At 47.8% G+C, this 15,946-nt stretch overlaps 1 long non-coding RNA gene across 1 annotated transcript; it reads right to left on the reverse strand.

Moving 5' to 3' along the window:
* Nucleotides 1-952: 952 nt before the first annotated feature.
* LOC309838514 lies at nucleotides 953-10,835 on the reverse strand. Its single transcript, XR_014298355.1, has 4 exons — nucleotides 10,711-10,835; nucleotides 8,987-9,131; nucleotides 5,051-5,149; nucleotides 953-3,266 (listed from the first exon to the last, which is right to left on the reverse strand). It is a non-coding gene; the product is annotated as an uncharacterized lncRNA (long non-coding RNA).
* Between the last annotated feature and the right edge of the window lie 5,111 nt (nucleotides 10,836-15,946).

The following is a 15,946-nucleotide window of genomic DNA, read 5'->3' on the forward strand; positions in this document are numbered from 1 at the left end:
CTGAAGAGAAGTAGGTCCATTCTGAAGTCTTATATCCCATGAGTAAGTTTTTCCATGTGTCTAAACTCTATCCTTTCTGCTAAAATCCAATCCCTTTTCCTCTCTTGTTTCCAGTGGGGATGGTGAATATATGACATGGTGCCCCTCCATGAAAGGTTCTGAGTCAGGAGGGGATCGAGGAATTTCTCTTTCCCCAGGACTACTGAGGCCTCAGTTCCCTTGGTCTCTTGGATCTTCCCCAAGGTATCAAACCAAAAGATGAGGAGCAGAAAATGGACCAGGAAGAAAAGCAGAGAGAGTAGCCTACCCAGACCAAGGAGACCAACTTGGAGGACGGCCTGGGACTCTTTCAGGACCTAAGTCCTGGGCTCAGGGTGAAGTTAAGGTGGTCAGTTTTCCCCACCAGGCTCAGCAGCCAGCTTCATGTTTGACATCTACCCAGCTGTGGAGGTCTGGCCAGCATCCCTCACACCAGAGCCTCTTGTTTGTCGCAATGTGACATCTCTATAGAAAGGAGGGATCTGGGGCTTCTGCCACTCTGCATTTATTCCTCCCGTCTCAATACTACCTTGCAGTACTTGCTCAGGACCAGCCAGCCTAACGGGAGGAGCTTAGAGAATAATCTGAGGAAGAAGAATAATCTTATGAGGAGGAGGCTGGGATCCCAAGACTAGGTCCAAAGCTCTTTTCTCTCAACATGAGAGCCAGGAGGGAAACTGGGGCCTGAGTCTAGACATAGATTGGGAACAAGAGGTGTCTTCCCTCCCTCCATCCTTCCTTCCCTCCTCCACGCACTATTCTACCCTGCCAGGGCCTAAGCATGCTCACAGCTCACTTTGGCTTCCCTTGGCCCATCTACCTTATGGACAGGAGAGAGTTAAAGGCATGGTATGGGCAAGCTATAAATTTCCCATCAGTGTGGGGAGAGGAGGACTGTTGGCAGGGAGGGGGTTGGGCTGGGGGGGGAGGGGGAGCTGGGAAAAAGCCAGGAGGTTGTCTCTAGGTAACAATAAACACTGCAAGCAAGGAGCAGCTGTTACACTTACTCTCTCTGCATCACAATGCTGAAATAACACTAATAAACCAGTGTGCCCAATACACAGAGATATATGCATTTAGGGCCAAGCCCCACTGTACCCCTAGGGCTGCCCTTCGCTCCAGGTCAGGGGCCTTGGTGCCAGTGGACGTACCTGTCTTGGCCTGGCTATACTTATGTGGAGGATGAGGACTGGTGAGTCAGTCTCAGAGCCAGAGTGGCATTCTCAGAGGAAGGGGGTGATTCCAGGTTCAGATCCTGATGGCATTCACTGGTAGGAAGAGGTCAAATGGGGTAACTCTTGGCTGGGAGTTGGGAGGAGGGGAGGAGAATGAGAAAGAGAAAAGTATAGGGAACAGACAACTACTTACCATGTCTTCTCAGATTGGAGGGCATGAGGTAGCCAGGAGTGGAGTCAGCTGAAGGGAGGTGGAAGAAAAGGGGGACTGAGGAGAAGGTTTAAGAGGAGGAACACGTGGTATTGAGGAGTGATCCTTGTATCTCCTGGGGCTGAACTCCCTACACCTGCCTACACCCCACCTGGTGCACCCAGGCTCCCCCTCAGCACTTTTATACCAGAGCCAGGTGATATGTCAGTTCAGTTCAGGATTGGGCTTTATTATGGGTGTTCCAGCAGGGGCCCCTGGGCTCCTGATGCTGCCAGGGAGAGCTGGGGGAGTGGAGCTGATCCCATCTCCCTGCACGAAGAGCAGCTGGTCTGTCCCTTCCTCCAATCAGAACTGTCTCTGGATCCCCAGGAGCATCCCGCAGAGGGCCCCTCATCCCAGCTGGACAGCAGAGCCGTCATCGGTGAAAGCAATAGAAATAGGCAAATGGAACCTTAGGCTCTGTCCGAGAACTCCCCTCCTATTCTCCTCTGAGGTTAGAAGGAGGATATCTATTATGTGTCTGGATACACTGGTATCCGAGATCCCTGTTTCCTTTTGCTGAAACAGGGAGGCCCTTGGGACTGTGGTCAGAAGCACAGCTGATTCTCCTGGTCCACTTTCTGGCCCTGTTCTGCTGATATGACCTCAAACACAGTAGTCTATCATCCCCTTGATTCAGAAAGTCAGGAGAAGATGCACATTGCCCACCTGACCTGTAAGGGAAGAGAAAATCAGCACCTTTGAAGATCATGGTTTCTGTTTCCAGCAAAAGAGTACTGAGACCAAGTAGTGGTAATCCTTCCAGGTTCTGGTCCTGTAATAGTGCCTTTTTCTTTTCTTTTCTTTTTTTTTAATTTCTAAGTCGTGCGGTGTCAGCTGGGTACCCAGACCTCTGGGCAGGTAAGTGAGAGTAGGGAGGAGTAGCTGTGTCTGCCTGGAAAGCCCCTTTCCTGAAAGGTGCCTAGCAGCACTGAGCTGCCTCAGCACAGAACCCTCTGTGCAGCCCATGGATACACTGGGGCAAGAGTAACTAGCCTCTCCTATCCTTTCCTCACTGGGAAGCCTCTCCCTGGGAATGCTCAGCTTCCCTGCTATCTTCTCTCCCATTTCCCTCGCTTCTTTCTTAGCTGGGGCCTCTCCTTGCCCCACAATCCAGATGAGAGACCTCTATCCACGGCTCAGAGTGGGGGAAAAATGGGGTAAAAGAGAGCTCTAACAGGCCTGGACCCCCTTCCCCTCGGTTGTTTCCATGAGCCACCCCTGTTGCTATGAGCCACCAGAACCTTGAACTCAGGTGAGCTGCCAGCAGCCTTCTCCCTCCCCACAGCCACTCCAGCCAGGAAGATATGCACCTAAAGGGCCCCAGAGCCCACTGTCTTCCTACTCGCAGGGCCACAGCCCCCTCCTGCATCCCTAGGAATCTGCACCACAGACACACTGGGATGAGTTAGAAAGAAGTGCGACAGACCCCACCACGCGCTCTGTGCTGGAGCAGAGGGCCAGCTGCCTGTACAGCAGAGCAGGATCACCAGCCAGGAGAGCCGGCACAACTTGGGCACAGAGCCTTGTTGGCATGTTGGAGGGGGCAGGGGAGGGGATGGGGTAAGAAGGCTGTTTCAGGAGCACACATCTCCTCCTGGCTCCCTCTCTGGGCACTGTTTCTTCTCCTTGGCTTCTCTCCCTGGGTACTGATGGACATCAATGGCGCTGCCACCTCTGAAATATCTTCCTTCACTTCTTCCATGGCTCTGGGAGCTAGAGAGGGGATCTGCATGATAACCTTCGAGGTGCTGAGGTGGGAGGTTCAGACATTCAGCTCTCTCACCAACCAATGGGACACACTGAGGGAGAAGGAGGAAAGGAGTCCCATCAGAGTAAAAGCTAAACCCTGGGCCAGCAATGAGCTCCTCAACAATTCCCTCTTCTCTAGAGCGCAGGGGATTCTGGGTACCGCTACCTCTGCCTTCTACTTACTTCAAGTCTATCCCTCCTTCCCTGCAAAAGCTCAGGGTTTCTTCTGGATTCCAGAGTAGGCTCCAGGCTCTGACTCCAGGGCTGTAGATCTCATACCCTTGGCTAAACCTTGGGAGTATGAGACAGGGCTGGTGGGGATTGAGGGGAGGGAGATCTTGTTCCTTAGAGAAACATCAAGAATCTAGATTGAATGCTTTAAGGGCCTTTTAGCCCCTCCAATATACCTCTAATCTTGGAGTAGGGGTGGACAAGGGGTGAGAAAGAGGGCCTAGAGAAAGCCTGGCACCTCCTCTCTTTCTTCACTGCGTGCTCCTCCTCTGCTGCTCTCTGTTTCGGAGGAGAAGCAGCAGCTCTGAAACAGGAGCCATCTAATAACCCCCCTGAACAATACTCAGTATGAACGGCCTGCCTTATGTTATGCAGCCAGCCCCACAGGCGGGACTACAGGCCTCAGTTTCCAAATTTCCCCTCTCTAACTTCTCTCCTCTTTCAGGCTTCTCCCCCATCTCCCCCCACAAAAGAATCTTCCTTTTCAACTCCCTGGCACAGTTTTCCTCCCCCACCCCCACTTCTGCAGGCCCTTGGAAACAGGGGAGGAGCTAGATGGAGTCTATCCAGACTGTCCTGAGGCAATGCAAGGGGGCCCTTCTCATCTTGTTGGTAGTAGAAAAGGCAGAGAATTAGGTAGCCAAGGAGATGACCCTGAGTGTCTAAGACAGGGCAGGGTGAGTCTGGGGGCACTTAGAGAGGTGCATCTTGCTCTTCCCTAGGGACTCTGGGGATATTAAATGGTGTACCAAGATAGAGGAGAAGACAATTCTGGGAGTAAAGGATAAGTGTTGGGGGTTTGGAGGCTGTGACGAAGTTTCTACCCATACTGCTTTTCGCAACTTAGTCTCAGGAAGCACAGAAAAAAGAATGTTGAATTTTTTGAGGAAGGAAGGAGATGCCAGAAAATGCCATCTTTGGCAACTTGGTGGGCAAGCCACTTCTCTCCATCATTCTTTCTTAACTCTAGTGTCTGAATAGTGAAGGAGGTGGGGGTGGGAGATGGGGACAGCTGGAAATGTGCCCCTCTCTCCAGTGTGCACCAACACCGCATAGAGCCAGATGGGGCTTGACTAAGAGCTCTGGGCCATGGCACCGTGTGAATACAGGGGCATTTCTGACTCAGCTTTCAGAGCCTTGAGTTTTAATTCTGTCTCTCTTCTTGGCTTAGACATGGGACAAGACCACTCCTCGCTACATTTTTTGGCATAATTTTCTCTAGCAGCTTATACTGCAGCAGAGAAACTTGTGATAAGATCTCAGAAAAAGCTCAATATTTAGTCACCATTGGGGGATTTATTTCTTGGTTAAGGAACTGGGGAAGTTAGTGTATTTCCTTCCCTGTGGACCTTTTAGAATATGGTAAAATCTCATGGGAGTGGGAGGTTATGGGGGATCTGTCTACTTGGAAGCAAGGGAATGGATGAGATGACCTCTGGAACAGGCTGTACAAGGGAAATGTTCCCCCAGTAATGCACCCACCTGACTCCCCTGAGTTGCTTCCAAGACTTAGGAGCCAGAGACGCGAGACTCCAAGCAATAGAGAATAATATTCTGCCTACCCTCTTCCCTTGACTTTCCTCCCCACACCCTACCTACTTACATTTCCCTGTGTTCCCAGGAACTCTCCAAATCCAGGAACAAAAGCAACTCCAGGGCAGGATTCAACTGATTTCCCTTCTCTGGGTCTCTGTTTTCACATCTGTAAAATGAATCGTTTGGCAAGATGAGCTCCAGCTTCTCTTCCTTGCAACAGTAAGGGTCTATGATTCATACCCCAAAGGCACCAGCCCTCATTTGCATGCTGTTTTGCATGTAATCTCAACGGCACTTATTTTATGTCTAAACACACAGAAATATCTCTGAACCCTGCCCTTCTCCTCCCTGTCACCACAGTCTCTGGTTCTACGGTCCCTAGTTCCTGTCCTCCCCTTCAAGGACCTCAAAGCTCTGTCCCCACCTTCCTTTCACAATTTTACAGCACTCAGTGGGACAAGCTCAACCAAACAAAACCTCGGGAACAAGAAAACAGCCTTACCTAATATCCTGGCTGCAATTTTGGGGCCCCAAACTGAGTCAGCTGGTACAGTTCCATCCTTTTTGGAGGTCCTGGCCATTGGGGGGAAATCCTGGTACCTCTCCCCAGTGCCTCCCCTCCTCCTCCACCTTGCTATTCTCCATGCCAGAACGCAAAGTGGCCAGTGATTGATGGGCCTGGGTTCCTGGTAACCGCACCCAGTGGCCCAATCCTCCTCCCTTACCCAATCCCTCCCCTGTCCCTATTCAGAGATCAGATTGTCTCATGTTGGTCCCTGAGGTCCCATTAATTAAAAATACATCCAATTAAATGGCAGGTGAAAACGTGCTATTGGAACTCTCCACCCCCCTGCCCCAGCTTGGTCCTCCCCACCCCCATTTTAAGGCTCAGCTGTGCTTTGAGCTGAGAAAAAAAAGAGAGAGAGAGGAAGAAAGAGGGAGAGAGAAGAGGAAGACATAGAGGTGGGGGTATTCGGCGGGGGAGCTATTTGAACTTCTGCCAGGGTAGCATGTGCCAGCCTGGGAGGGTGGCACTGTGCCCTGGTGTCTAATTTCTGGAGGTGTGAGTAGGTTCAGTCAGCTGGGTACCCACTTCCATTTCCCTTAAAGGGGCAGAGGTAAGTCAAAGGGTGTGTCTAGCTATACTGCCCTCCTTCTGGGCTTGGTGAAGGAAGGAGTAGAAGTATAAATGGTAGAGGGCCCTTAAGAGGGGGTGTGATGTTCAGGGGTTGGGAGAATCTGAGGCTTCTGTTCTTGGCATATCCCTGCTCTTCCCTGAACTGCAAAGAAGATAACGAGAAGCCGTTTGGGACCCAGGTGGCAGGGCATGGCTGTGCTCCCAAGCCAGGCTGTACCTACCCCTGCCCACAGGAAAGCTGAGGAAAAAACGGAGCGATGAAGGAAGGAGCCATAATTTGGGTGGGAGCAGATGGGTCAAATAGGATAAAATATACAAGCATGTACATTTGTGTGGGCAGCACCTTATAGGTAAGAGGATCTGGAGGGACTTGTCCTATTTGCCCTTTCTCTAGGCAAAAAGAAGCAGCAGTAGTGTGAAGTCACCTCAAACTGGCAGCCTGTGAGTAGGGCATCTCTGCTCCTCCACATTTATGGTGTCCCCAGCATTTTGTCAGGTAAGGCATCAGCTCCACCCTCCACCCCTCTAAAGCCCTCTGGCCCCAAGCAATGCAAAGCTAGTAGGCACTGAGAGATGTTGGGAGAGGAGCTAGGAAAAAAAGGGTGGTACTCAGAATCCAGGCAGTAGTGGGGGTATCTGCCGACCGAGGGCCCCCGTCTGGCCTCCTTGGCAGCCTCAGTACCTCCTCACTTCACTTTAACGCTAATTGGAGATTTTAATCTGCACTGCTGCGCTGCTCGGGGTGCTGGGGGGAGCGCCAGCTGTGCGGCAATTCCAGCAGCACCGACTGTTTAATCAAGCTGTCCTCCTGGGGAGGGGCCCTCGATCATGGGGGTAGGAGGGAGGAGGAGAACCTCTGTCACCTCCCTTAGCCTGTTCAGCCTGGAAGGGCTTCATGGAGACTGAGGGTCAAATATGGGATACCTCATCCCCATAAGGGCTCCACGGCCACTTGGATCCCTAGCAGAGACATTACACAGTACGGGGGCAGGCGGCATGAGGATCAAGGGTCAGAGCAGCCGCCCTCCCCATCCTGCTTTCTGAAACTACTGTCGTCGCAGCGCCCCAGAGTGGCCTGGGTGTCCTCCAGCCATTCAGGTGGTAAACATCCTCCAGACCATCTTGAGCTCTGCGGGTTTGTGCTGGGGGAGGTGATGGGGGCATAGAAGACTGAACTTTCCTAGTCTCTCAGTCTCTCTGAGAGAGTCCTCTCCCCAAAACTCTTTCCTAAGAGAGCTAGTTCTTTAAGAGCTACTTCTCTTAAAACAATTTTAAGAATTTTTTTTTTTTCTCTCTGAAAAACCAGATACCTCCACCCTCTGGGCCAGAAAGAGACTGTCTTAGAGGCTGGGGACAGTGGGGTGGACAGCTGGAGCCTGCTACACCTTGAAGGAGAGAAACACATGTGCAAGGTGTTTTGTGACTAGAGCTAGGGGGCTTCCCAGGTTCAGCTGGGAATATAGTGACATGTCAGTCCACTAGGGAAGAGCATTCAGGGTCTCAGGCCATTTTTAAGGAAGAAGAAGTGAAAGAACAACTAATTATTCTTCTGGCTCCTTGGGCCCCTGGTCTCAGGCTCTCTGGGGGGTGTTTCTGACCCCTATCTTGGAGAAAGATCGCAGAGTCCCCCTCTCCCCTCACCCAAACTCTGTCTGCGGAGGGGCAGGAGTTTTAATTGGTCAGCAGTGCCCTCGTGTGGCAGAAACCAAGACTGCAGCCGCCCAAGTGGACCAGCAGCTTTGAGGGATCAGACATCTAGGTTGACAGAGAGGTAGGCAGGGTACCCCAGGTGCCCAAAGCTTACTTACTGCTCAACCACTTCCAGAGACATTTCCTACTTTCTAACACCTACTCTGTCCCTCCATCCATCCCATCCTGTTTCACCTCCAACTCAAGGTATGTGCCTGCCGGGGGAGGGAGCACCTTACCCAGACCTGGCGCTTATTTAGGCCTGCTGCTTGTGCTGTCTGGATTGCAGGGGTGAGAGGGGCATTGCTGAGAGACGAGACCTAAGGTCAAAAGGGTAAGCTGATGTCAACTCCAGTGGCAGGAGAGGCTCTGGCACCCCTGCCAACTCCCTATAAGTGCCAGACAAGAGATGCCACCCGAGCTCAAGACAGAGTATTACCTATTGCTGGGTTCTTCCCTGTAGCAATCCGTTTGCTACCCCCTGGAGGGGTCTGGGAATGAATATGGAGAGACTCTTAGAGTCTGAGATCCTTGTCCTCAGGAATGGACACCAGATAAAACCTTTCCCTCAAAAGATTCAAGTATTCCCCAAGGATGCCAGGCCACTGGACAGAATGCACATCTGGACTTCAGGCTTTCAGCTCGAAGAGAAGGGTTGCCTGTCATTAGACCCTTCCCCTCCAGTGTCAAATACCAACCATTTACTGTTTACTGTTCCCTTCTTTCCACATGAACTAAATGGGGGAAATGTATTTTTTTTGTTTTGTTTTGTTTTTTTGCGGTACGCGGGCCTCTCACTGTTGTGGCCTCTCCCTTTGCGGAGCACAGGCTCTGGACGCGCAGGCCCAGCGGCCATGGCTCACAGGCCTAGCCGCTCCACGGCATGTGGGATCTTCCTGGACCGGGGCACGAACCCGTGTCCCCTGCGTCCGTAGGCAGATTCTCAACCACTGCACCAGGGAAGCCCGGGGAAATGGTTTTAAACTACAGAAAAGGGGGTAGAGAGTTAACATTAGGAAGGGCTCTCTAAAATTTAGGGCTGGAAGTCACCAAGGTGGAGAGCTGAGTCACAGAGGCCTTCCCCTTGTTGGAGATATTTAACAACAGAGAGAAATAGTCCCAGGGAGAAATATGACCCTGTTTAGGGTTGGTGGGTAGGGAGAGGAGCACACCTACCTGGCAGCAAGAAGGGTAGGGGTAGGCATAGTAGGTTGGTGACCTGCCCAGGTCTAGGCATTGAGGATGGAAATAAGCAGGCTGGCAGACCTCTACTTCTCGTGTCTTTGCACAGTGTTTGGACAGGGGGGATCTCCCATCAAACCTGGAAATGATGTGGAGAAGCTGATGAGAGGTAGTAAGAAGGGATATCAATACCCTACCCTCACGCAAAAGAAAGAAAGAGAAAATAGCTTCTTGGGGAAGAAGAAAGCAGGACTATGTGTACGTATGAGGTGGTGGGTGAGTGGGGCAGGTGCTGTAGAGAGGCTGAGAGTAGCCAATATCAGCATCACACTATTGAGGAATATTCATTAGCACAGCTGTGGTCAAGAGAAAAGAACAGGAATGAAATGACCACAATGCCAATTGACAGGGTTACCCACTCCAGCCAGGAGGGAGGAATTGCTAATCAGAAGACAGGACACCATCATAGGGTCAAGTAAAAAGCTAAGGATCTCCCAAGGCAATAGAAATAAAAGCAAAAATAAACAAATGGGACCTAATCAAGCTTATAAGCTTTTGCACAGCAAAGGAAACTATAAACAAAACAAAGAGGCAGTCTATGGACTGGGAGAAAATATTTGTGAATGATGTCACCGATGAGGGCTTAATTTACAAAATATACAAACAGCTCATACAACTCGATAACAAAAAATCAAAGTACCCAATGAAAAAATGGGCAGAAGACCTAAACGGACATTTCTCCAAAGAAGACATATAGATGGGCAGTAGACACGTGAAAAGATGCTCAACATCACTAAGTATCACCTCACACCAGTTAAAATGGGCATCATTAAAAAGTCTACAAATAACAAATGCTGGAGAGGGTGTGGAGAAAAGGGAACCCTCCCTACATTGTTGGTGGGAATGTAAATTGGTGCAGCCACTAGGGAAAACAGTATGGAGGTTCCTTAAAAAACTAAAAATAGAGTTACCATATAATCCAGCAATCCCACTACTGGGCATAACATATCCAGATAAAACTATAATTTGAAAAGATACATGCACCCCTATGTTCGTAGCAGCACTTTTTACAATAGCCAAGACATGGAAACAACCTAAATGTCCATCGATAGATGAATGGATAAAGATGTGGCACATATATACAATGGAATATTACTCAGCCATAAAAAAAGAATGAAATAATGCCATTTGCAGCTACATGGATAGACCTAGAGATTATCATATTAAGCAATGTAAGTCAGAAAGAGAAAGACAAATACCATAGGATATCACTTATATATGGAATCTAAAATATGACACAAATGAATTTATCTATGTAACAGAAACAGACTCCCAGACATAGAGAACAGACTTGTGGCTGCCAATGGGGAAGGGGGTTGGGGGGAGGGTTGGATTGGGAGTTTGGGACTAGCAGATGCAAACTATTATATAATATATAGAATGGATTAAATAACGTTCTATTGCATAGCACAGGGAACTATGTTCAATATCCTGTAATAAACCATAATGGAAAAGAATTTAAAAAAAAAAAAAAAAAGCTAAGGAAACTCCTCTGGACATCTTTGGGTATAAGAACTTCCCTGAGACTGTGTGTGTGTGTGTGTGTGTGTGTGTGTGTGTGTGTGTGTGTGTGTGTGTGTGTGTGTGTGTGTGTGTGTGTGTGTATTAATCCCTTGCAAAAGCAGGCCAGTGGCCTCTGATTGGCTTAAGGTCCCTACCTGGCCTTAAAGTCTGTGAAAGAGACTGAATTTTGCAGGGGTCCGGATGTCAGGTAATTGATGGACATTACCAAATTCCTCAGGGGCCATCACTCCTACTGCTGCTGCCACCTGTAAAAGAAAATTCAGGTTATATTAGAAATGAGATAAGGGATTAGACACCAAAAAGGGTCTATGGGCTTTCACCCAGGGAGCATGGCCTTGGTAGGTAAAGTGATGGCGATGGTCACCACTCTTCTAATTCACAGAGCTGAGAAGGATTCTGGTGAACCTTAAGTATGCTCCCAAAGAGAGTTGTAAGTGTTCTAAGATTCCTCGCTCCAGGGAACTAGCTCCCAGTCTGATAAAGTAAAAAACCATGGTTCCTATACTTAAAAGTTAGGAATTCAACAGAAATAGAAGCTGTGAAACCCAGAATTATAAAGGGCAACGAAGGTTCAAGGCTAATGGAAAGTTAATGCAAGAAAGTGACTCAAAGGAGGGCATCTAGTTTTAGATCAGATAATCAGATTGTATTTGAAGCCTCTCTTGTCCAAAACAGCTTCTTGAAGAAAGGCTCAGAGGCCAGAAAAAAGTCCTATGAGATAGAAAGGAGGTTTGTGGGACAGCAGATTTGATGCAATTTGGGCAGGTAGGTCTATACACTCCCTGTGTAGGGATTAATCTGCACCGGGACCAACTCCACATTCCTCCTGTGCTATCAACCAGGGTGTGATGGAGAAAACGTAAAGATATGTACTGGGATCTATATGTCAAGAGCAGTCAATACTCATTTTGCAGCCTCCCGGCCCCTCTGACCCAGACCTATAATTCTTTCTATCTCTAAACTGCCTTACTCCCCCCAAGATACTGCTTCCACTTTAGGAACTCGTTAGCATTCCCCTCCCTGCACGTCAGTAGCTCCCAGACTCATGCTCAGAACATAAGCATTGGAAGGGACTGTAGAAACATCTGGGAGAGGTCCAAAGAGGCGAGGGGAGTCTCAGTACCAGAGTGAGATGACTTTAGAACCTGCTGTGCATGTCAGTCCATTGAGCACACTATTCAGGGCTTAGGTCATTGTGGAGCACACCACCCTCTTTCCGCCCCAACAAAGGAGAAAACCAACCCAAAGCTAAATAACAGGGGGGAGGAGTACAGCCCCACCCCCATTTGCCTGTAATCTCAGAGAATATTTTATTTTACTCAGAGTTCTATAATCCCTTCTCTCATTCAGCAATTCCCCTTAGTTTCCCAGCAAGTGAGGTGTTTTCTTTCTCCTTTCCTTCTGATTTTATTTTTCAATATAGCTGTATTATAATGCAAAGGAGCCTGAGTTGAGCTTTGGGGTAAATTCCTCACAATGCCTCTGAGGATCTTTTCCCTACTATCCAACCCCCAGAGATAGTTGGCAACGAGCTCCTAGAACTATGGTGTAACTCTGAGGCATCAGGATATTTGGCTGTGGCTTGCCACTTGCTTCCCAACGAACCAGAGTTCTTGACTCTAAATAAAAATTACAGTTGTACAATTTTCATGTCATTGAAAGATTAATCTTTGAGGTAAAAATATATAAAGCTTCTCAGTTTTTCTACTAATTTTTTTAAACCTAACTTTCCCCCTCAATCTGTCCTTCCCCCCTCAAAATCTCACAGCCCTACCTTCCTTTCTGGAGGAAGCACAGGGCTGTCAGGAATTGATGCTCTTGGAGTCTAATCTTGGCTGGCTGCCACTAACTCACTGTGAGACTGTGGACAAGGCATTTCCCTTCCCTAAGCCTCAGTTTCTTGCTCTGTAAACTGAGAAGTTGAATTAGGTGGTCTCTAGTTCCCTTTCTAGCTCTGGCCATCTATGATTCTATCAGGAAGAAGACACAAGTGTCCTTCCATCAGGAAGTGAGATATTCCTGCCCTTCACACCTTTCTCTCAGGGCCACTGCATAAAGAAGCTCCCCTGTAGATGCCTGCCTTTCTCATGCTGGCTTAACTAAAGGGACAAACAAGTGAGTTCCAGCAGGAGGCCAAACTCCTCTGATTATGAAGAAAAGATGTTAAAAAGGTGATCTAATTCTAACCTTGAATCTTGAAAGCAGATAGGAGAAAAGGCAGGTATGTGGCAGGAAAGAGTATGACAAGCATGCCCCCCTAACACACTGAGCACACTCACCCTAGGGAGCCCCGTATAACCAGTGACTGCTTAGCCAACACAACTGTGTGTGGATGGAAGAAGAAAGCGAGGACATGTGTAAACACTTCAGGAGCATAGACGTAAATGTCCGATCAATGCATATACACTCACTCCTGTTCTCTCCTACTTAGGCCTATACATGCCTTGTAAGAAGCTATAGTGGGAGGGGACACCACATCCCAGTCTTCTCCCTCCCCAAAGTCAGAAAGGAAGAGACAGTGAGACAGGAGATACTTGGCTTCCTATAAATTGTTTTGTCCTTCCTCACAGCTGCAATCAGAAGCTAAGGGCTCCCGCAGGCCTTGTTCTGATCTGCTGCAGGCAACAGAGGGTTTTTGAAACCGAGAGGACTTGGCTGCGGCCCCGTTTCAGCTGCCATTGGGGCTGGCTAATGGGCTCATTCGGGAAGACCCCCGCCGGCTGCACTAAAGAGTCCCCTGCCGACCCCTTCCCCAGTCCCAACCCAATTAATAAATGGGGGCTCCCACTTTATGGCTCTGGGAGCAGGAACCAGAGATACAAATGACCCCCAGGGAGGGAGAGAAAAAGGCCTTCCAAGAATCAAGCCAGAGAATTGTGCATCCACAGGCACATGCTGCCACAGGCTAGTCCTATCCCATTTTCAAAGCATTAAAGGGGAAGAAACTGGCAAAAAAACTGTATTTTCTTTCCCAGATCCAGAGTGGGATAGCATTCCTGAAGTCTGCGGGTACACCCCAGGAATAAACTCTTTCACTTGGTTCTCCAACCTGAAAAAGGCAGAGTGCAGGTGATCATCTGGGCACATAGCATGTGCTCAACTATTTTCCAGGGGCTGTGCCTCCTCCTAGACTCCGCAATAATGAACATAGACATAGTCCATCAATTGGTTAATAAAGTAAACACTTTCTACTTATTAAAAACAAAGCAGCTACCTCTTTCCAAGTTCTCATCACCATCAACAGCATAAATACGTCCTGGGGTTATCATCTTCAGCCTATCTTCTATTCCTCCCCTCACATCCAAACTATCATCAAGTCTTGCTAATTCTACTGCCCCCTCTCTTTCATCTCCTTCCCCTTGTCCTACTCTAGTCCTGGCTCTTGGGGCCTTACATCTGGTTAAGAACAATAATATCCTAGCAAGCTTTCCTGCTTCCATGACCTAGTATAGCTGCAAAAGGCCTCAACGTCATATTCATCTCATCATGCTCTGCTGTGTTACTGCTTACCAAATCAAATTCAAATTCCTCATTCAGGCCAACAAGATTGCTCCTCCAACTTCGGTTCCTAATATTCCTTTCCCGTACTACCCTGACTACTCCACTCATAGCCCTCTGCACAAAACACATAAGCTTTCCATAAGTTTTCTCCCTCTGATCACCTTCCTCTCTTCTGTTTCATGTCCTCTATCCTCATTACCTTCGAGGAATCTTTTCTGGTTAACTCCAGTTTTTCTGATTACTTCTTTGCTTTGGTTCCTTCTGTACTATGTTACTATTTTATTTTATAACCTGCATTAATGTACTTATTTCCCTACTTCCCACCAGGTATAAGCCTCATCTCTCACTAGACCCAGAAGCTTCCTAAAGTTGGGACCCTCTCATCATCTTCCCCAGAAGTTGCCCTGTACTCAGGACATGATCCAGCTAATGATATTACTGCTCCCCATAGAAGCAGCCCTCATGGTATAATTCGGGATATCATATCAAACAACTACAAGAAATACAATCTTATTCTCAATGTCAGTTTTCAGGTTGCCACCTACCCTTACCAACATTGAACATGACTTCAAAGTGTGTTGCAAAACAAAACAAAAACCTAAAAAATATATATATATACAGTAACCATAGGATTTTGTTTATCTTCTTAATTCATAGTATATATACTATTTTTTTAAGACCCCTTAGGATGAGAAGCCCCATTTTGTTCCCTATTTCTAAGATTAATCCTATGTTCTCAGGTCATGACCTGATTTTCTAGAATGAAATCAATCCCAGAGGCAATAGTAATCTTGTTTCCTACCAGCCTTGTCTCTAGCCTGCCTCTGACCCATCACATTTTTGGAAGGTACCTAGGAATAGAGAAGTTATTCATGAGTCTCTCTCAACTACTTAGCAAGTACTTCCTTAGATTAACCTCACTCTCAAATGTTGACTCCACTTCCTCTAGTTTAGCCCTGTGTGCTTAGACAGGCAAAAATTATCTGCCACCCCCCTTTATCTCCTACATATTGCTCAGGACAATAAGGATTTGCCTTTTATTCTTTCCATCCCTTGGCCTCAAGGTGCTTAATAATCCAGATAATAAAAGCAAAGGTACTATGGTATCTGACACAGTAGGTTCCAGACAACGTTAGTTCCCCATTCTTTCCCTTCTTCCTCCCAACACTTTCTCAACCGTTTTGGGTCTGTTTTTTCACTGGCTAACGACGGCACTGAACTAGACAAACTAATGTCCTTTTGTAGCTCTAACATTCTGTGACTCTAATTCACATCTTCTGGTTTGTTTGCTCTTCTATGCATCATCCTCACTTGGGTCTAAAATGAAGGGGAGAGGAATAATTAGCTTGCAGGTTGACCTAAAACATACAGAACCACTTGCAGGAGAGTTTTAGAACTCCAAAAATACAAATAATTTTTAGCTTGATGCATCCATATCATTTCCTTCTTATTCCTGAAATACTCTCTTGAACTACATAGATAGCAGTGCTAAGAAAAATGTCCTTGATATAAATTATTTGCTTAATATAATCTAGCTTCCCTTGTGAAACTGTCTGCAGAGCATCCCCCAGCTTAAGGGTTCCAGGCTCATCCTCCAACCATAAAGGTAACACTACTGTAACCAAGGGGACACTTTACTCTTTAATGGGGCTTCCTTGAAATGAACTGTGAACCTTTAAGGCACTTATCCCCTTTCAGTACCCCAACAACAATTTTTCCTTCCATCCTCATATCTGTATCTCTTCTTTATAAGCAATGATACACTGTTTCTTTCTGCAGCCCCACCCCCAGACTCCTCTGGTTCTCCCTTCTTTCCCTTATTTCCATCTCCTTCTCATATTGCTTCATTTTATATGAGGTCTTTGGTCC

The sequence above is a fragment of the Grampus griseus genome, assembly GCF_964374135.1.
Source record: "Grampus griseus genome assembly, chromosome: 20".
In the NCBI taxonomy this organism is placed as follows: domain Eukaryota; kingdom Metazoa; phylum Chordata; class Mammalia; order Artiodactyla; family Delphinidae; genus Grampus; species Grampus griseus.